Source organism: Phacochoerus africanus, chromosome 2 (assembly GCF_016906955.1).
Source record: "Phacochoerus africanus isolate WHEZ1 chromosome 2, ROS_Pafr_v1, whole genome shotgun sequence".
In the NCBI taxonomy this organism is placed as follows: domain Eukaryota; kingdom Metazoa; phylum Chordata; class Mammalia; order Artiodactyla; family Suidae; genus Phacochoerus; species Phacochoerus africanus.
Window position 1 is genome coordinate 188,484,285 of NC_062545.1, and position 22,360 is coordinate 188,506,644.

General features: G+C 38.9%; 1 long non-coding RNA gene across 2 annotated transcripts in view; it reads left to right on the forward strand.

Annotated features, from left to right (window-relative positions):
- LOC125119865 (uncharacterized) overlaps window positions 1-22,050 on the forward strand; it is a 200,752-nt gene extending 178,702 nt beyond the window's left edge. For both annotated transcript variants that reach the window (XR_007133191.1, XR_007133192.1), the window contains 2 exons: window positions 3,837-3,879; window positions 21,986-22,050. This is a non-coding gene — a long non-coding RNA (uncharacterized LOC125119865). The remainder of the gene's footprint in view (window positions 1-3,836; window positions 3,880-21,985) is intronic.
- Window positions 22,051-22,360: the final 310 nt, after the last annotated feature.

Genomic DNA, 22,360 nt, shown 5'->3' on the forward strand with positions numbered 1-22,360 from the left:
TTCAATTTTAGGGGAAAAGCTTTAGAGTCTTCCACACATTTGCAGAATATGAGACAACAATGGCGGCGATCAATTTTTAAAAACAACGGTGGCCAACGGGGCTGGAAAAAAGTCCCTTTGAATGAAATAGCACATTCGATCAGTCCCAGTGGTCATAAACTTGGGGCAAACATTAATTTCAATACGTGAAAGAGAGAGGGAAACAAACCGAGAGGATATCCCAAAGCTTCGACCAGCAATTCCTTCTGCTATGATACACGCATAATTTTTTTTTTCAGTTTCCTTTGTATTTTTCTTTTGCGAAGACTCATGCACATATTACTTCCCTCCCTAAAATAATTTTTTGTTTGGCCCAGGGGAACCCAACGAGTCTTGGTTTAAAATGCTTTTTTTATCCAGCAGCCTTTTGTAGTCTTTTGAAAGCAGTTTTACCATTTTAGAAATCCTGTAATGTATCAGTCCCTTGCAAGTCTAACATGGGCTAAAAACGAACCTTCTCTCCGATCTTGCCCCCCCAACCCCCATTTAATACAAGGCATCACTATACCTTTGGAGACAATATGAACAAGAAGAAAAATCTACCCAGTTCATGGCAAAAACAGAAGTTAGCAACATGGTCCATGCAGCTGCAACATTGCATTTAAAATTCAGTTTCCTCATAGGAAGAGGGCTAATCCTGCCCCCGTAATTCCCTACAGCCAAAATGTGCCCCCTCCCCTAGTGACAGTGCAATGCAAAGACACTAGCACGCTTATCTTGCCTAACCAGATGGCCGACTTGGATCAATGCACACACGCCACGATCAATGGGAGAGATAAAGAATTAGGAAAACAGTGGTACATGCTCCCAGAAAGCTTGTACACTGCATAATTATTTTATGATTCTACACATGGCTACATGTGATACTGAAGTAGAGAAGGAAAGGATAATTAGAGTACCAGGAAGAATTTTGTAGTAGACTACACTTTGTCTGTCAGCACTTCCCACTCTAGCAAACTCAGTGCCCTTATCTGAAAGTGAATTTAGAAAACATGAGCAAAAATGTCAGGGGAGGTATTTCCATTTTTGCCAGGTCCTGTCACATCCCAAAGTCTAGTTCAAAGTCTGAGGAGGCTTGCTGTGGTTTGGATATGCCTCTCGTCATTAGCCACCCCCGCCCCCACCCCCAGGCTCCCTGGCCAAGGAAATCCACCCGATAATATTTGTGTGTGATGCAGACTGGAACCAAGAATTCGGTCTCCAAGTGATTCAGTCAAGTTCATTCAGTAAAATAGAGCAGGGCCAGTCTTTCCCTTAATTTCTGTGTCCTGATTGGCCCACCAAACCAGTGTTTTTGAGCAGGTTAGTTACATACTTCAAACTAAGGGGGGAAAAAAATTGGACTTACAACCCTGCTAACCATCCAAGTTACATAGAAAGTATATGAGAGTCTGAAGCTGGCACGTGGCCGCTTTATTCTGAATTCAGACCAAGATCATAAACCAGAACAATAAACTGCTGCAGTCCTCCACAGTGGCAGTGTCTGAATCAGAAAAAAAGAAAATGTTCCTTTAGTTCCCAGCACACGATGGGTTTTTAGCAAATGATTATATTATTACTGCAAATAACAAGAATACAAATCTTTTACCCTGCGCTATTCCAAAATTGTATTCTTTTATTACCTTGAGTTGGATGCAATTAATAGTAGTATTAGGTTCTCCTTTGGATTTAAGACTCAGCTTGCATGCTAATTAAAACATTCAATGAACTTTTTACACCATTTCTTATGTAAAGAGAGATGGGAACTGGAATCTTGAATTAGACACAGCTCTCTACCACTATCAACCTCAAAAACCCCGTGGGGGAGCTAGTCATTTTAAGTAGTCGATTACATTCAAAATAGAGTGAATATTCAAGATCCAAATAATTACAATTACTATAATTTAATTCCTCAGGATAAATAAAACATGGTCTGCGTTAAAAATTCAGAAGAGAAAAAAAAAAAGAAGTATTGACAACTGGGAAAGGCCCTGGCCATCCCTGTTCTCAGTTATTTCACACTCGAGTTTTTACATTCAGTTCTTTCTGATGCTCTCGAGTTATTTTGCTATCTTTGCCCCAAACATTTCTCAGCTTCATCTGAGCACAAAATGCATAGCTATAAATAAGCAGCTCTTAGCTTGGCTGCCCATAATCAGATTTTGAGAAAGATCCTGGGTTGGGGGGTATGACGCATACTTTCCCACCAATTTTTAGTTCAAAAGCCTTAAAAGGGAAGGCTATCATTTGACAGTTTAGGGCTTATATCTCTTTTCTCTGAGACTCAAAAAGAGGAGTGCAAACATGTTGTGCCCTTCCAGCAGTGTAACATTGTCACTGAGGGGTCCTTTGGCTGTAAAACAACAAATTCCACGCGTACTATGCCTTATATCATGTGGCTGAACTCTCAGGGAATAAGGAAATATCTGGGTGTCTGACAGGGGAGGAATCTACGAGTTGGAACTGGAGCCTTTGGGTAGGAAGAGCATGTGAGTGAGGTCTCTCTAATGGCAGGGCTGGCCTGGGCTCAACTCAGGGCTGGAGACAAGGGTGGTGGCCGGACCTGGGTCCCACCATAAGCTGGAAAACCTGGAATGAAGCTGGTGTGCTCTCAGCTCAGCAGTACCCCTGGCCCCCTGTAAACGCAAACCAAATCCTATCTGGAGTAAAGAACCATCAGGTTAGACCCCCCAGGTTTTCAAGGGATTAAGATTAATGAAATATAAACTTCCAATCAAAAGATCACCAATGACACAAGGAAGTAATCCTCTCTAACTGAGAGTCCGTGGAAACAATCAACAGCCTTAGATCTAGGACTCAATGATCAGAATTTATCAGATGCAGAATACAAAGTAAACAGGTCTACAATGTTTTAAAAAATTAAAGTTGGATTCCCTGAAGTGAGTCAACAGTAAGGCACTATTAAAAATGATAACACACTGTAAACCAGCTATAATGGAAAAAATAAAAATTATTAAAAAAATGACAAGACAGGTTTGAAGAAGGCCTATTAAATAGTACTTTTATTTATTTATCAAATTTATTGAGGGATAATTTATAGAAAGTACATTGCATTCATTTTAAAGTGTACAAATCGATGAGTTTTCACACACACACACACACACACACACACACACACACACACAAAACCATCCCCATAAGCAAGATACAGACTACTGTCATCACCCACAAGCATTTCCTCATGGCTCTCTGCAATCAATCCCTCCCTTCAGCCCTGGCCCTGGGGAACTACTATAGACAACTACTGATGTGGTTTGTGTCACCATAACATACTTGACATTTTCCTAGAATTTTATTTAAATGGATATCACACCTTATAAACTATTTTGGATCTGGCTTTTTCTTTTTTAATTTTTTATAGTTGATTTACAATGTTCTGTCAGTTTCTTCTGTACAGCAAAATGACCTAGTCATACAAATATGTACTGTTCCTTTCACACATTTTTCTCCATCACGTTCTGTCACAAGTGACTGGATATAGTCCCCTGTGCTATACAGGATCTCATGCAGGATCCCATTGCCTATCCACTCTAAATGCAATAGTTTGCATCTACTAACCCCAAACTCCCAGTCCAGCCCACTCCCTCCCCTTTTCCCTTGGCAACCACAAGTCTGTTTTCCATGTCCATGAGTTTGTTTCTTTTCTGTAGATAGGTTCCTTTGTGCCATATATTAGATTCAGATATAAATGATATCATATGGTGTTTGTCTTCCTCTTTCTGACTTAATTCGCTTGGTATGAGAGTCTGTAGCTCCATCCATGTTGTTGTAAATGACATTGTTTTGTTCTTTTTTAGATGGGTCTGCCATCCTGACAGCATTGGTCTTTTTTATGACTGAGTAAGTATTCCATTGTGTGTATGTACCACATCTTAATCCATTCATCTGTCAATGGACATTTAGATTGTTTACATGTCTTGGCTGTTGTGAACAGTGCTGCAGTGAACATAGTGGTGCATGTGTCTTTTTCAATGAAACTTCTGTCCAGATATATTGCCCAGGAGTGGGATTGCTGGGTCATATGGTAGTTCTACATTTGGTTTTCTGAGGAACCTCCATACTGTTTTCCACGGTGGTTTTACCAATTTACATTCCCACCAACAGTGCAGGAGGGTTCCTTTTCTTCACACCCTCTCCAGTAGATCTGACTTTTTTTGACTCAGCATAAGAATTTTGAAGCTTACCCACCTTGTTGTGCTCATCAGTAGTTCATTTCTCTTTTACTATTATGTAGGAGTCCTCTTTTTGGATAGACTACATTTTGTTTATCCATTCCCCAATTAATGGACATTTGGATTGTTTCCAATTTGGGGCTACTGTGAGTAAACATGCAATGAATATCCATAAAATTCTTCCTGTGAACATATGTTGTCATGACTTTCAGGTAAATATCTAGTACTTAAATTGATAGGTCATTTGGTTAGTACATGTTTAACTGCTTTTTTTTTTTTTGGCTTTTTGCCTTTTCTAGGGCCGCTTCCCGCGGCATATGGAGGTTCCCAGGCTAGGGGTGGAACCGAGCTGTAAGCCACTGGCTTACACCAGAGCCACAGCAACGCGGGATCCAAGCCTGCATCTGCGACCTACAGCACAGTTCACATCAATGCCAGATCCTTAACCCACTGAGCAAGGCCAGGGGTTGAACTTGCAACCTCATGGTTCCTAGTCGGATTCATTAACCACTGTGCCATGACAGGAACTCCAGTACATGCTTAGCTTTTAAAAAACTGCCCCAAAGTTTTCAAAAGTTCCTGCCAGTAGTGTATGAGCGTTCCAGTCATGTCATATCCTTTTCCACACTTGATATTGTCAGTCTTTTTAATTTTAGCTGCTCTAACGAATATGTGGCAGTGTCTCATTGGGGATTTAATTTGCATTTCCCTATGATGAATGATATATACTTATTTTCCATTTTTATATCTTGTTTTGTGAAGTGTGTGTTTTCAAAATTTTTGGCCATTAGGAGTTCCCATCGTGGCTCAGTGGAAACGAATCTAACTAGCATCCATGAGGACACAGGTTTGATCCCTGGCCTCGCTCAGTGGGTTAAGTGTCCGGCAGCTGCTGCGAGATGTGGTGAAGGTCGCAGATGCGGCTCAGATCCCACGGTGCTGTGGTTGTGGTGTAGCTCAGCGGCTACATCTCTGATTTGACCCCTAGCCTGGGAACCTCCATATGCTGTGGGTGTGGCCCTAAGAAGACAAAAAAAAAATTGCCCATTAAAATTTTTTTTAATAACTTGGAAGAATTCTTTATGTATCCTGGATACAGTCTTTTGTCAGAGCAACCCATCTCTCTCTATCATCTATTAACCTATCTATATTTATCTATCTATTGAATATTTTCTCCCATTCTGTGACTTGTCTTTTTGTTTATGTAATGGTGTATTTTGAAAAAAAGTTTTTAATCTCGATAAAGTTCAATATACCAATTCTCTGTTTTATGGAGTGCACATTTTTTGTGGCTAAGAAATATTTGCCTATGCCAAGTTTTCAAAGATTTGTTTTATGAAGTCTTATCTTTTAAAAAAAGAATAGAAGCACTATTCTTTTAAATGTACTCTAGATGCACTAAAATGCTATTTCCTAGGAGATTCATAAAAACATTATGAAATGAGAAAAAAAGATTAGACTTATTGTTCAATAATACTCAGTCTTATTGTCTGTTTCTTTAAATACTTGTAAAAGACAGACCTATCATCGCTTCTCCTGTCATGGTCCCTGCTTGGAGGGGGCTGCACGTCACATGAGCCCACTCTACGGCCACAACTCATGACTGACCAAGGTGCGGGGACAGTCAAATTTTTTAATCTCTTCAATTTGAATCAAGAGCTGAAAAGAGCAGTTGCCAGCACTGGAAGGCCATGAGGACATGGGAACGGTGGCAATATTTTGCCACATGTGACATGAACAGACACCAGCAGTCAATCAGTAGGGAGGAGAAGGCAAATGGAGAAGATGCCAGAGAGAAATAAAGGCAGGAGATCCTGAAACCCCAAGAGAGACTGTTCTGATTTCATTCCTGGGGCCCTTCCAGGAGCTCAATACTGCTTTTATTGTTCTTTTTTTCTCTTTAGGACTGCCCCTGCAGCATGTGGAAGTTCCCGGCCTAGGGGTCGAATCAGGGCTACATCTGCCGGCCTATACCACAGCAACATCAGATCCAAGCAACATCTGCGACCTACACCACAGCTCATGGAAATGCTAGATCCTTCACCCACTGATCGAGGCCAGGATCAAACCCTCAAACCCACATTCTCATGGATACTAATCGGATTATTATTATTATTATTATTTTGCTTTTTAGGGCCGCACTCATGGCGTATTGAGGTTCCCAGGCTAGGGGTTCAATTGGAGCTACAGCTGCCAGCCTACACCACAGCCATAATAACACCAGATCCGAGCCAAGTCTGCAATCTACACCACAGCAGATGGCAACACCAGATCCTTATCCCACTGACTGAGGCCAGGGATCAAACCCCATCCTCATGGATACCAGTTGGATTCATTTCTGCTGAGCCGCAACGAGAACTCCCTGAACTATGCTTCTTAAACGCAAATCACTTATCGACATCTCACAGAATATATGCTTTGGAGGATGTTACAAGGAAGAAAAGCTGTTTTAAGAGAAAAACACTGAAAAGGAAAGGAGTGAAATGGACAAAGTTAACATTGCTTAGTTTATATATATATATTTTTTTGTCTTTTTGTCTTTTCTAGGGCCGCACCCATGGTATATGGAGGTTCCCAGGCTAGGGGTCGAATCGGAGCTGTAGCCCCCGGCCTACGCCAGAGCCACAGCAACATGGGATCCGAGCTGCGTCTGTGACCCACACCACAGCTCACGGCAACGCGGGATCGTTAACCCACTGAGCAAGGGCAGGGACCGAACCCGCAACCTCATGGTTCCTAGTCGGATTCGCTAACCACTGCGCCCACGACGGGAACTCCAGTTTATAATTTTGTTTAATTTCGCAATGATAAATTTAGGCACAGACCTCTCTCCAATCCTCATGATAGTCAGAGTTTCCTCCATCCCTGTCTCGACATAGCAAAGCATTGGAATGGTGAACATTTTACAAATTTATTAAAGCAAAGGTACATTTCCAGGGAGGGAGAGAGAGGACTCATGTGCACTCAGGTTAAAAAACGAGGGCCCAACTCACTCTGCTATAGTCTTTATACCCCATGATGCGACCTGAGTGGAGACCCAATCTGATCTCCTGATTGGTCTTGGGCAGGATGCCTTATTTGCATCGGGAACAGGTTATGTAGAGGTGGGGTGAGGAATGGGCGACATTCCTTCTCTAGCAGGGAGTGAGAGGCCCAGGCTGGTAAAGGTGGGGGAAGGGGCATCACAGGGAGACAAGGCCAGAGGCTTTGGGGGTTAATCTCCTTGAAGGGGACTTGAAGCCTGTAACACTAGTACAGTGCAGGCTTACATTAATAAAAAGGCCTGCTAGTTAATCAAAAAAAAAAAAAAATACAAATGGCAAGTTTAATTCTCCTGTATATGCTGTCCCCTTATACTTTTATCCTTTTCAGAGCAAGAGAAAAATCCTGATCTAGAACAACTTTTAGAAATTACTGATCATCTAGATATTTCCAAGCAGGCGTCAGCATCCATTTACAGGGCTACAGAAGCACCTTCAGGGGTCCAGAGACAGCAAAGCCACAGCATCTCCCTGCTTTCTTCAGGCTTAGAACTTAAGGCTAAACTCTAGTACCACGATGAAAGCAAAACAGCCACACCCTGCTAGTTAGAAAACAAAAGACTGAGCAAGCAGAGACTGATCCTTGCTTTAGTGCAATTTTAACTGCTTTTGTGTTGAGGCTCCACGAAGGGGTGTGGTTAGTGTTACCTCAGTCTTGCATAAGAAACTAGCAGCATCCCTTCAAAAGAAAAATGATAATTGCTCAGTGAAAAGAAAAACAACATAAAAGGCCCTTCAGAGTATTGTTTCAGAAACACCCACATAAGAACATATAATTAGGGGTAAACAAACCCAGCTCTGGCTGAAGCTGGATAAACATCTTTAAATCTCAAACCAGTCTTCAAGAGTTCACATCTCATTAAATCTGTCATTGCTTTTGTGGCCAGCATTTCTCCCCTGCGTTTCCTAAGAGAGACAGGCAGATAGACAGACAGACAGCTGCATGGAGAGGAACCTCACAATGGCCATGCAAATACAGGAGGTCTTTTAAGCTTCTTTATGTGTGCTCCATCATCCCTCACCATGGCAGATGCAGGAAGGCAGACAGACACTGGGACTCGGGACTGAACAGGGAAAGGGAAGTGTGCACAGCTAAAGACAAACTGTCCGGGGGCTCAGAACAGAGGTTCGTTCTGGAATCAGAGAGACTTGGGGTCTCAATTATGGCCCCACGACAGAGGAACAATGTGACAGTTGGAAAGGCACTTTTCAGTTTACTGAAAGTAATGACATCTAAATTTCCAGGTGTTGCAAAGATTAAATGAGCTAGTAGGTGTAAATCACTTAGCAGAGGGCCTGGCCCATGGTCACGACGGTGAGCACTTAGTGACCCTGTGGGCCAGGAACTTTGCTAAATGCTTTAAATGTATCATTTCCCCTAGTCCTCAAAATAAACTGTCCAGAGGAGATGCATTGATTATCTCCTCTTTATGGGTGAGAAACTGGCGCTTTAGAGACATTAGGTAATTGGCCCAAGAAGGCGGCAGGGCCAGGCTTTCAGTCCACGTCTGGCTGACTCTAGATGCCTCACTCCTTGCTCACAGATAACGTAGTCAGATGGTGGTTACTCTATTTATCAAGAACCCACTGTGGGTTGGGAGCATCACAAATTTCACAAATAACTCATTTAATCCTTGTTACACTAGAAAATCGGTGTCGCCTCTCATTCTACAGATAAGGAACTTAAGGCATCAAGAGATTAAGTATGACTCTCAGGTAGGGCTGGCTTCAGGGTCTGTGACCTGTGCAATTACATGGGACCTTGTGCTTAGGCCTCAAGCTTGGTTTAACACTCTGATGTTGCCATCTTGAAATTCTTAAGCATTATATGTGAATGTGTGTGTGCGTAATATTAAAACATATGTTTGACAAAATATTTATTTTTGCATTGTATTCCACCTATTAAGCAGCCAGTCCTGCCCTTGCCAAACTGCAATTTAAGTTGGAATTAGGGGACCCCACCTTTTGCTGAGGGCAGCATTAGTGTTATTGTGCCTTCAGGATCCTAGAAATAGAAGCCTACAAATTAATGTTTGCCATTACTGCCTAATGACAAGGACAGTCTTAGAAAGTGAATGGAATGGAGTTCTGTTGTGGCTCATTGGTAACAAAACCGACTAGTATCCATGAGGATGTGGGTTCGATCCCTGGCCTCACTCAATGGGCTAAGGATCTGGCATTGATGTGACTGTGGCATAGGCCACCAGCTACAGCTCTGAATCAACCCTTAGCCTGGAAACTTCCATATTCCTCTGGGACAGCCCTAAAAAAAAGGAAAAGAAAAAAAAAAGAAATAAAGTTGGCTCTGATTGGCCCTTGAATCATGAGTTAGGCCAATCAAAGTGAACGGGGCGGGGGGGGGGGGAGCTAGAGATACTGTGATTGGCCAGCCTTGGGTCACATGCCCTCCAATGAATCTTGAAATACTGGGCACATTGGTTGGCAGATAGGATCCGCCCATGTATTTATTGTTTTTCTGAAATTGCAACTTAGCTAGGCGTTCTGTATTTTTTCTGGCAACCCTGCCACCAGAAGCACACAGTAGCCAGAAGGAGCAGTTCCCAAAAGAAAGAGGAGTTGTGGACTAATATATTACTTCTTAAAGACAGAGTTTCAGTTTAGTCCTATTGGTTTGGTTCCCAAAGACTAGGTCTCAGTCCCAAATTCCCAGTGAAAATGCCAAATTCAGGCTATAGGCTCATTTTCAGGCTTCATGTGTGAGTTAATACAACTACTTGATGCTCTAAATCGATCACGTTTGCCACCAGTGACTTCCATGTCCAAAAGCTATTGAAATTCTACTTAAAACTTTTTTTTCCTTCTTAAAACTTTAAATTCGTTTCTCTTGTTAATGAATATTAATGAATCCAACAAGGTCACAATACTTATTGCCATTTATGCATTTAGATTTGTTATGTTAAAAGTTCAATATAACATTTTGGTTTTAAGTGGAACAAAAAGGCTAATTTTTGTTTCCTTTTGTTTTGTTCTTTTAAATAAACCAGGATGTACTTTTTTAAAAATGCTGAACCAAAAAATGTATTTTGCCAAAGGCTTATACAGTCAAATCCTGTTGTAGAAATTAATCTATTTAATTGAAAAATATTTAAGAGGACTCTAGCCAATGGCCCAGATGTTACAGACAATATAGAACAGGATTAAATTATTGTACAAAAGGAAAATTTGGATGGCCCCCTACAATACTTCGAAATGTAATTTAGTCTTGAAAAACCAGGCTCGAGCATTGTGACCTTGAGGTATACTTAAAAATGAAGATAAAAAATTTCCTTTTTTTCCTCCCTCAGTGTTCTGGCTGTCCTTTTGCCCTCCCTTGGATTCTCATATCCATGTAAAAAATGATAAAAATGTAGGAAAAACGTAGATAAAAATGTAGAGAAAAAACAGTCTATTTGAAATACAATGAGAGCCAAACATGTAATTTAGAATTTTCTAATAGCCACTTTTAGAAAAGTAAAAAGAAACAGGTGAAAGCAATTTTAGCAGTATTTTTAAATTTAATATATTCAAACTTTTATTATTCAGACATATAATCACTATAAAAACTAATAAGATATTTTACATTCTTTTTATACTTACAGCACTTATCAGTTTAACACTATTTTAATTGGACATATTTGATCTATATTTAGATTTCACAAAATTTATGGTCAATGAAGTAGATTCATATACCCAAATAATTCCAAAAATATTTAATAATTTTCCAGTAACAGAACTAAGTTTCACTTTAGGTGATGTATCAGTCAGGGTCCACTCAGGAGACAAAGCCACATTAATCAGTGGGAAAGTAAACAATCTCTCTGCCACTAAATAGGATTCAAAAGAGAAATAAAAATATCTAGGCTAGGAGTTCCCATCGTGGCTCAGTGGTTAACGAATCCGACTAGGAACCATGAGGTTGCAGGTTCGATCCCTGGCCTTGCTCAGTGGGTTGAGGATCTGGTGTTGCCGTGAGCTGTGGTGTAGGTTGTAGATGTGGCTTGGATCCTGTGTTGCTGTGGCTGTGGTGTAGGCCGGCGGCTACAGCTCTGATTCGACCCCTAGCCTGGGAACCTCCATATGCCTCGGGAGAGGCCCTAGAAAGGCAAAAAGACAAATAAAAATTAAAATATCATAGTTTTATTCAATTCATTCAAAACCTATTATAAATTGGTTACTTCATTGGAAATCAAGAATGAAACTAATGGAGTCAAGTAAAATCTTGGACCGTTAGAAACACTGAACAATAGCAGTACCTTGATTCTCATGATAGCTTCTGGCTCTGACAAGACATGTTTTACCCCTCAATATATGTGTTGACATTCCATTTATCCCTTTCTTGTGCATTAGATTCTTGTGCATTAGATTTCTATAAAAGATCGAGGATCTAAGTAAGGCAAAAAAGTACCCCCTGACTATATACAGTGGAAATTGACAGTGGAGCTATAAACTTGGATTATATTAATAATAGAAGCTAAAAAAATAAAAATAAAAAAATAAAAACATCCTCAACTTTTGGAGTTCCTGTCGTGGCTCAGTGGTTAGCGAACCTGATTAGCATTCATGAGGACAAGTGTTCAATCCCTGGCATTGCTCAGTGGGTTAAGGATCCTGTGTTGCAGTGAGCTGTGGTGTAGGTCGCAAACATGGCTTGGATCCTGCATTGTTGTGGCTGTTGTGTAGGCTGGCAGCTACAGCTCTGATTCGACCTCTAACCTGGGAACCTCCATATGCTGTGGGTGCAGCCCTAAAAAGACAAAAAGACAAAAAATAAAATAAAATAATAGAAGCTAACTTTTCTGAGAACTCAAAATGTATTAGGCATTGAGTTAAGCAATTTGCTTGGATTATGTCATGATAGATTTGGTGGAAAAGAAAATACAAGTGTATTTTTTAATAAGATAAATATGTAAAAATAAAGCTTAAAAGAAAAAGGAATATTTAGAATTAGGGGAGGGAAATAATGCCTTTTAAGCTGTGGGTGGCAAATCTAAGCAAGATAGCCAGGGGAAAATTAGTTGCATGAGTCTTCGGCTCATAAAAGAGATCTGAGTAAGAGATGTAGATTTCTATGTAGTTAGAGGAGTAGAAGTTCAGAATACAGAGCAATATGTGCATTTAAGGAATGGTGAAGACACAGGAGGAAAACTAGGAGACCACGGCATTATAGAAGCTGATTAAAATAAAAAGAAGAGGTTATGAAAAGATGTAATAGTTACAAACCTATGTACATCAAATAATCTTACAACTGAATACATATAAATGCAAGAAACTAATAAAATTGCAGTCACAATTTTTTTTCAAAGACAAAGAATTTTATTACTCATATCAATAGCAGTTGCCAGAGTATCAGCATTTGCATCAATTCTTGGAAACCAGTTTTCACAGGGTATCAAGAATAGGGCTAGATGATGCCTGCTCATGTCATGGGCTTTGTATAGGAGAGGAACCCTGAGCCTAGGGTGCCTGATTCTTTTATACTGGGCAGTAAGCTCACATGACCTTTGCCCCAAGATTGTTTACTACACAAAAACCCTCAAAAAGGTACTTCAAACAACAACAAAAAAAGGCAGTGCCTCTGCTTATAGGATGTGAAAAAGCAGGAGAGACCTAGGAGGAACTGTACAACTAATATTTAATATACTAGTCCTTCTTTGATCTTTTCATTTCTGACCATTTCAACTAATTTTTTTCTGTACTATCTTTTTTCTTTAGTGTTCTGGATGATACAGTAATATTTTAATGGCTACTCCTAAAGTTTTTAAAGTGTATCATTGCCTAGACCACTGTAGTTAATCAATAATCTCTATCCTTTTTCTTTACAATATAGGGCCTGATACTTTTTAACTCTATGTCTAACAGTCTCACAAGTTATTATGGTATATTATTCTCATTCAGATTCATTTTTATAATTCCAAAATTGGTTACTATTATAGCTATTTTATTATACATCCATATTTGTTATTTTCCCCCCATAGGATTACTTTATTTTTAATTAATTTTTTAAATTGTGGTAAAATACACATAAAATTTCCTATTTTAAATGTTTTAAAGTATGTAGTTCAGTAGTGTTAAGTACATTCACATTGTTGTACAAGTAATCTCCAGAATTCATCTTGCAAAACTAAGACTCAATACTCTTAAACAATAATTCTCTATTCCCTCCTCCCCATAGCTTCTGGCAACCACAATTCTACAGCTTGTCTTTATGAACTTGACTGCTCTAGGTATCTCTAGGTGGGATTATACAGTATTTGTCTTTTCATGACTGGCTTACTTTACTTAGTAAAATGTCTACATGGTTCATCTATGTTGTAGCATGTGTCAGAATTTCCTTCTTTTTAAGGCTGAATAATACTCCATTCTTACAGTTACAATTTTAAAAATAGCTCTTTTGAAGGAGAAAGATTCAAGACACAAAGGAATATGTAAGGACATAGAGAAACTGACTAATAAATTAATAATGTAGATGTAATAAAATTATATGTACTTTTTCCCCTACCAATTCAGAGTGTGCATTTTTTGTATGACTATAAAATATGCAGAAATTGATAGTATATTTGACTACAAATAAACATTTAAAAAACTTTTAAAAAACGAAAACACTCACAGACCACACAAAATTAGAAGTAAATAAAAACTAATTACTAAAAACAACTTATTTTGAAGTTAAGAAGCATTCTCCTAAATAACCTCTGGATCAGAGAAATTTTAAGCTGAAATTATGTAGTATCTAGAAAGCGTAGAAAGAAGTATACTTCACATTAAATATGTTATATTAAAACAATGGAATTTATATTAGGAAAATAACACATAGCCTCAAATTCCTTCATGTTTGAAGAAAATTGAAAATAAAGTAATTTAGACTCATTGTTATGGGCTGAATTACGTCCACCCAAATTTCATATGTTGAAATCCTAACCCCTAGCACCTCCCAAAGTGACTGTATTTGGATATGGGGTCTTTAAAGAGTTAATCAGGTAAAATGAGGTCATATAGATGGTCTCTGAGTCAGTATGAATGGTGTCCTTATAAGAAGAGATTGGGACAGAGACAACACACAGACCAAGGGACAAACATGTGAGGACACAGGGAGAAGGTAGCCACCTGCAAGCCAAGAAGGGAGGCCTTGGAAAAAAAATCAAATCTGCAGACACTTTGATCTGGGACTTCCATCTCCAGAACTGTGAAAAATAAATTTCTATTGTTTAATCCACTCACTCTATGGTATTTTGTTATGGCAGTCCTGGAAAATTAATATACCCATCATAAGAATTAGTAAAAGGATCACTGAATTTTCACTCCTGGGCATATATCTGGATAACACTATAATTCAAAAAGATACATGTACCCCTACATTCACTATAGCACTATTAACAATACCTAAGATATGGAAACAACCTAAATGTCCACTGATGGATGACTGGATTAAGAAGATGGAGCTCCTGTCGTGGCGCAGTCGTTAATAAATTCCAACTAGGAACCATGAGGTTGCAGGTTTGATCCCTGGCCTCACTCAGTGGGTTGAGGATTCGGTGTGGCCGTGATCTGTGGTGTAGGTCATAGATGTGGCTCGGATCCTGCGTCACTGTGGCTCTGGCGTAGGCCGGCGGCTACAGTTCTGATTAGACCCTTAGCCTGGGAACCTCCATATGCTGCAGGAGCGGCCCTAGAAAAGGCAAAAAAGACAAAAAAAAGAAGATGTGGTACATATACACAATGGAATATTACTCATAAAAAAGTCATAAAAAAGAATGAAGTAGTGCCACTAGAAGCAGCATAGATGCAACTAGAGATTGTCACAGTGAAGTCAGAAAGAGAAAGACAAATGCCATATGATATCACTTATATGTAGAATCTAAAGTATGGCACAAATGAACCTATCTACAAAACAAACAGATTCATACATAAAGAGAACAGACTTGTGGTTGCCAAGGGGGAGGGAGGAGGGAGAGGGATGGACTGGGAGTTTGGGTAGATGCAAACTATTAGATTTAGAATGGATAAGCAATGAGGTCCTACGGAATAGCACAGGGAACTGCATCCAATCTCTTGGGATAGGCCATGATGGAAGATAATATAAGAAAGGGAATGTATGAATATATATATATGTATGACTGGGTTACTTTGCTGTACTACAGGCACAACTTTGTTTTTTGGTTTTTTTTTGTTTGTTTGTTTTTGTCTTTTTGCTATTTCTTTGGGCCACTCCCATGGCATATGGAGGTTACCAGGCTAGGGGTCGAATCGGAGCTGTAGCCATTGGCCTACGCCAGAGCCACAGCAACACAGGATCCGAGCCGCGTCTGCAACCTACACCACAGCTCACGGCAACGCCGGATCGTTAACCTACTGAGCAAGGGCAGGGACCGAACCCGCAACTTCATGGTTCCTAGTCGGATTCATTAACCACTGCGCCACGACGGGAACTCCGACAGGCACAACTTTGTAAATCAACTATAATTTAAAAAGATAAAAGGAAAGAACAAAGTTTAAAGAACAACAAAAAAGAATTAGTAAAAGGATCAAAGAGAGTGCAGTGTGAATTAACAGACAAAAAATAGAATTAATAAAACAAAACACAAAAATGAAAGAGAAAAAAACAACAAAAGATGTTTTGGAAAGAATAAAGAAATTGTTACTAGGCTGAATAGAGGAAAAAAAGAGCCAGAGAGAAAATATGTGAGATTAAAAATGAGAAGTACTGGAGTTCCCATTGTGGCACAGTGGAAACAAATCTGACTAGTATTCACGAGGATGCAGGATCCATCCCTGGCCTCGCTCAGTGGGTCAGGGATCTGGCATTGCCATGAGCTGTGGTGTAGGTCGCAGATGCAGCTTGGATCCCAAGTTGCTATGGCTGTGGTGTAGGCCATCAGCTGTAGCTTGGATTCAACACCTAGCCTGGGAACCTTCATATGCTGCAAGTGAGGCCCTAAAAAAAAAAAAAATGAGAAGTACGTAATTACAAAAAAAATGAAAGTAATTATGATATATCGTGTGAAATCCTAAGGCAACAATTTGATAACCTAGAAGAAATGGATGTATGGTAATGACAAATAGCAAAACTGACCCAAGAAGACATTAAAAATATGAAAAGAATAATCACCATTTAAAAGATTACAAAGGTGACTGAACATCTACCCATTTTTATAAAACCATCAGATGATTTTACAGCTGAGTTCAATCTAACCTTTAGAGCAGAGATAATTTCAGTATTATTCACATTCTTCCAGATCGTAGCAGAAGATAAGTCCTCCAATTTGCTTTATGATGCTTAATATAACTTTAGTTCTAAAGTTTGATAAAGATAGTTATGAAAAAGTGATAAAGGTGGGAGAAGGAGCATTGAACTAACTTATGTATAAATTCCAAGTGAAATATAAACAGATTGAATCCAACAGAATATTAAAAGAATAATATAGTATGGACATCCAAGAATGAGTCAATATCAAGAATATATAAATGTATATAACTTATTACATTAAAAGCTTAAAGGAGAAAAATATTATTATATCAACAGAATGCTAAAAGTCCTTTAATAAGATTTAATCGTCATTTCTAGTTTTTAAAAAACCCCAATGTAAAACAGAAGAGATCAGGACTTGAACATAACCATAACTCTTTGCTAAAAGTTAAATACAAATATCTTTCTAGATGATAAAACACTAAAAGACAGTTATATTAAAATAAGGAAAAAGCCCAACTATCACTATTTTCATTCAATATCATTTTGGAGGTTCAAGAAAGTACTAAGAGAAAAAATATGAACTAGAAGTAGAGTTGGTACAAAGTGGTTGAATTAGGGATACATTTTTGAGATAAAGTCAGTATCACTTGCTGATAAACTGAATATGGAGAGTAAGGAAAAAGCAGAGTCATGAATGACTCCTGGGTTTTTGACCCATGCAAGTAGTTAAGAATGGTAGTCATCTGTTGAAATGGGGAAGGTCTAGGAAATAGATCTGTTAAAGAAATCAAGAGTTTGGTTTTGACACAAATTTGAGAAAGTGTTTAAAGACATAGCCTCTGGACCAGACCAACTGAAGTTGATTCCCAGGTTCACCACTTACTAGCTTCATGGTCCTAAGTCACTCAACACCTCTGTGCATGACTTTTCTTCAAGTGTAAAACAGCAATAACAATTAGAGCTCCTTCACAGAGCTGTGGTGAGGGTCAGACAAGTAATTGGCAGGAGTCATTGTATGATTCACTGAGTTATCCCGAATTCCTAGAACAGTGCCAGGAAGAGTGTGCATGCTCAATAAATACTGCTGAATGAACGGATGTTTATTACATATATGAGGGAAGGTGTTGAATAGACATGTGGATTTACAAGTCTGTAAATTAGAGCCAGACATTGTAATAGATATTAAAGCTAAGAAAACAGCTATAATGAAAAGGAAGTTCTTTAGATCTTAAAACATACAACAAGCTACAACATTTAAAAGTGTGTTATTATTGCAAGAATAGTCTGATAGATCAGTGGTACAGAAAATATAATCCAGAAATAGAAATTAATGCATATAAATGCACGGGGGAGGGAATTGATTATCCAAACAACCAATGACGTTGAGGGAAATGGTTAAGAATTTGTGTAGGAGGGAGATTTCAGTTAGATCCTCATATCACATTATAACCAAAATAAATTCATGATAATTTAAAGGGTTGAAGTTAAATATGAAAACAAAAAACAAAAGCTGTTGAGGAAAATATAGGCAAATACTTCAAAATCTCTTGAGATGGGAATTTAGTAAAGATTAAAAGTGTGGAAGAAATCACATAGAAAAAAATAGATGCATTTGACAACATAAAAATTTTAAAGTTCTGAACATTAAAGAGTCATAAAAAGAGTCATAAACTAAATAAAAGAAAAATGGCAAACTTGCAAGCTATTTTGAAAATACTACAGGTAAATGATTAATCTGACATCATTATAAGGTGTTAGGAAAAGTACAGCATGCTAACAAAAGAATTGACAAGAGAGATGAACAGAAAATTTATGGAAGAAAAATACAAAAATAGACATATGAATAATTTTCAGTCTCTCTAGTAATTAATCGAAGACACCTAACTGGGCAGATATTTTTTTGTGTCAAAGTGTCAAAAAAAATCTTAAAAATTTCAATATTCAGTGTTACTAGAGATGAAAAGAAATTAGTACTCACGATACATTATAAGTAGGAAAACTCTAGCTGGAGTTTTGGAAATACACACACACACACACACACATATATAAAGCTTTAATTTTTTAATGTCTTTTACACCAAGGATTTCATTTCTAGGAATATATTTTAAGAAAATTTATATACACATTAAATGTAAAAATGACTTACATTTTTTAATATGAGAAGATGTCCAAAATGGATTAATAAGAGCAAAAAGTAAGTTATAAAACAGAATATACTGTGGTTGTCCCATTTTTATTTAAAAATACTTTCTGAAAGAAGATCAAAAAGAAGATATCAAGCCATAAATGATTCTCTTGGTTAAAAGATTTTGTGTGATTTTAAAAAGATTTGTACTTCAGGAGTTCCAATCATGACTCAGTGGTTAACGAATCCGACTGGTACCCATGAGGATGTGGGTTCGACCCCTGGCCTTGCTCAGTGGGTTAAGGATGTGGCATTGTCATGAGCTGTAGTGTAGGTCACAGACATGGCTCGTATTACATGTTGTTGTGGCTGTGCAGGCCAGCAGCTACAGCTCTGATTCAACCCCTAGCCTGGGAACCTCAATATGCCGTGGGTGTGGCCCTAAAGACAAAAGACAAAAAAAAAGGATTTATAGTGGATATTTTCCAAATTTTCTGTAATGAATATATAATTTTAAAATATTTCAATTGAAAATGCAATACAGTGCAATTTAGAATATTTCTAATTTTTAATTTTATAGCTGCACTTGGGACATATGGAAGTTCCTTGGCCAGGGACTGAATCTGAGCCACAGCTGCAACTTACATCGCAGCAGCAATGCCCATCAGATCCTTTAACCCACTGCACCAGGCAGAGGATCAAACCCACACCTTCGCAGCAACCCAAGCAGCTGAAGACAGGTTCTTAATCCACTGTGCCACAGTGAGAACTCCCTAGGATATTTCTATTATAAAAGTTTGCTAACATCATTTGAGACTGACTGAAAATTATGGTTGATAAAATTTAATATTATGACTGAAATTCATTCTTGAGGAATTAATGGATCTATGCGAAGATCATCAGTGAATATAAAACGACTAGATGAAAAGTTGATGGGAACTTTACAATGACTATATCAATCTGACACCCTCTGGGCCCTCAGGTTAACTTCAGCATCATGCAAGGAGGACCACCAGACAGTAAGTGTTTTGTGACGTGATGCAGCAGAAAGTGCACAGTGCCACCCATGAATATTCTTGCCAGATAGAAAGAAAATACAGAAAGAAGGAAGGGAGGGAGGACAGAAGGGAGGGAGGAGAGGAAGAACCTCAATCCAATCAAGCTTATAGATCTACCAGTTTATAGAAAATACAAGGGATGGAAGAATAAGCTGAGCAATACCATGAGGAGGCTAAGAGCCAAACTCAGAAAGTGGGCAAGTCACCAAGTGAAACAACCTGGCCCTTTCAAAACTAAATGGTAAGAATAAAAGAAATGTGAGAAATAATGTAATAACCAAGTATGATGCATGGTCCTTTTTTGGATCCTGATTTGAACAAACAATAAAAGGTCATTTTTTAGATTAGTCGTGGGCCATATATTACATGATACCAAATAATTTTTGTTAATTTTGTTAGTTATGGTAATGATGTATTATATTTAAAACATCCTTATCTGTTAGATGTGATAACTGAGGTATTTGTGACATTATGTAATGTCTGAAATTTGATTTTAAGTACTCCAGAATTTCTTTTAAAAAGATATTTGTGCATGAGGGGGGAAGTTATATTGATAAAACAAAATTGACCCAAATTTGAAGCTTGAATGAGGAGTGCACTGGGGTTCAATAGATTATCCTCTTCACTTTGGTCACTTTGGTGTGTATTTGAAAATATGTATCATTAAAGTTAAAAAATAAAATACAAATAACTTTGGCATAGACTTTCAGTGAAGTAAAAATTTTCTGTTCATAGTTTGGTATGAATGGACATTGTTCAAGTTTGCAAATGTGAACATTTTTATTCCTTAGAACTTCGGGAGTTCCTGTTGTAGCACAGTGGAAGCAAATCCGACTAGTACCTCCATATGCTGCAAGTGCGGCCTTAAAAAGCAAAAAAAGAAAAAAAGGAAGAAAGAAAGAAATTATGGTCTTATATCTCTGACTGGAGCAAACAAATCATTAGGAATTGTTAGTTTAACCTTAGTTTAATTATATATATATATATATATATATATATTTGGGAAAAGGTAAAGAAAATCATAGAGTAAAACAGATTGTGAGAAGATGTGGGAAGAAATATGTCTGAAAAGCCAAAAAAGAAAACATAACAATCTCTAAAAGACATAACACATGTTCTCTTGCATAAGAATGACTGAGACCTTCAGATTCCCTATGAGGAATGAGGGTCCTCTATGAACATGGTCCTACATGTCAATGGGCAGCTTAGTGACAAAGAAGGGAAAAAAGGGGGTCACAAGCATTTTTTTGTTTTGTTTTGTCATTTTAGGGCCGCACCTATGGCATATGGTGGTTCGCAGGCTAGGGGTTGAATCAGAGCTGCAGCTGGTGGCCTACACCACAACCACAGCAATGCCAGATCCGAGCCATGTCTATGACCCACACCACAGCTCACGGCAATGCCAGATCGTTAACCCACTGAGCGAGGCCAGGGATCAAACCTGCATCCTCATGGATACTGCTCAGGTTCATTACCACTGAATCACAATAGGAACTCCGGGTCACAAGCATTTTTAAGGTTGTGTTCTCTCCAGCACACTGATGTCCAAACCCTATAACGAGATGCCCTTAGTTCTTTCTGAGTTGGGAGACCATCAGTTCTAACCTCATGGTTTTGTTACCATGACTAGCTCATCACACTTGCTTTGTACCTGTCCTGTACCTGTATCTTCGCTCTGTACTGTCCTGCCCACTACAGTGTAAGAGTCATGAGGACGGGGACCACGACTGCAGAGTCCCTGCCAAATCCCATCCTCTCTACAGTGTGTGGCACACAGTAGGTGCTCAATGAATATTATTTCACTAAATCAATCATCTTTTTGTTATAAAATTATCTCCCAATATTTTCTACCCTATTCTATATGATACAAGTTTGTTTTTTGAGAAATGGCAAAATAAAGGCTTTAAACCCTCCTGGAGATTAAATACTAAAATCCTCACAACAATTTTTCTGTTCCTATGGGACTGCATGGAGGATGTTTATAATGCTTAATAATGCTCTAGGAAGTTAGCTAAGAACTCCACCATCGCCTGGGAGTTGCAAAACCTTGGGAACTTTTCCCCTGGTGTGTTTAAGAGTGTTCAAGCTCATTCAGCACGAGGAATGGACTCGCTTCTCTCAACATATTTGTCTCCCCCCTAAGTCACACCGCAGTTTCTTTTCAGGGTCATACACGATTCCAGCAGCCTTTTCGGTGCAAGGGAGCTAGCCCTAGAGGCTTCCCTTGGCTCTCACGGCTCTAATAAGAGACAATCCCTACAGCATAGTACAGTTTCTCAGCAGGATAAAAGCTAGTTTCTATAAGGTGATATTTCTCTTTTGAGAAAGTATAGCCTGTAACTCTGGCGCTATCAAATTTCCAGGTCATCTTTGCTTGCTGGGAAAAAGAATCCTTACGAAGAGAAGTTGCTCCCTGGGGGAAGAAGAAGGCAACGATTGCCACTCAAGATGACTCTGTGTCCTGGAAGGATGGCAGCCCTGGGCCGCAGGGGGGCTGCCGAGTTGTTGGGCAGAGATGGCTTGGGTGACCACAGAAGGGAAGATCCCTTAAATGGTGTGACTTTCATGGCCCTTCCGTAAAGCTTTCGCAAACTGGCCAACGCGGTCATTCTCTGCCGCGCTCTGATCCTTTTCAAGTTGTTGAAGTCACTCAGCGGATTAACAGGGCATTGCCCTGGCTTTCTCAAAGGCGCACGCACAGAACCGTTTAATGCCATTTTCAAGGGCACAAGGACAGA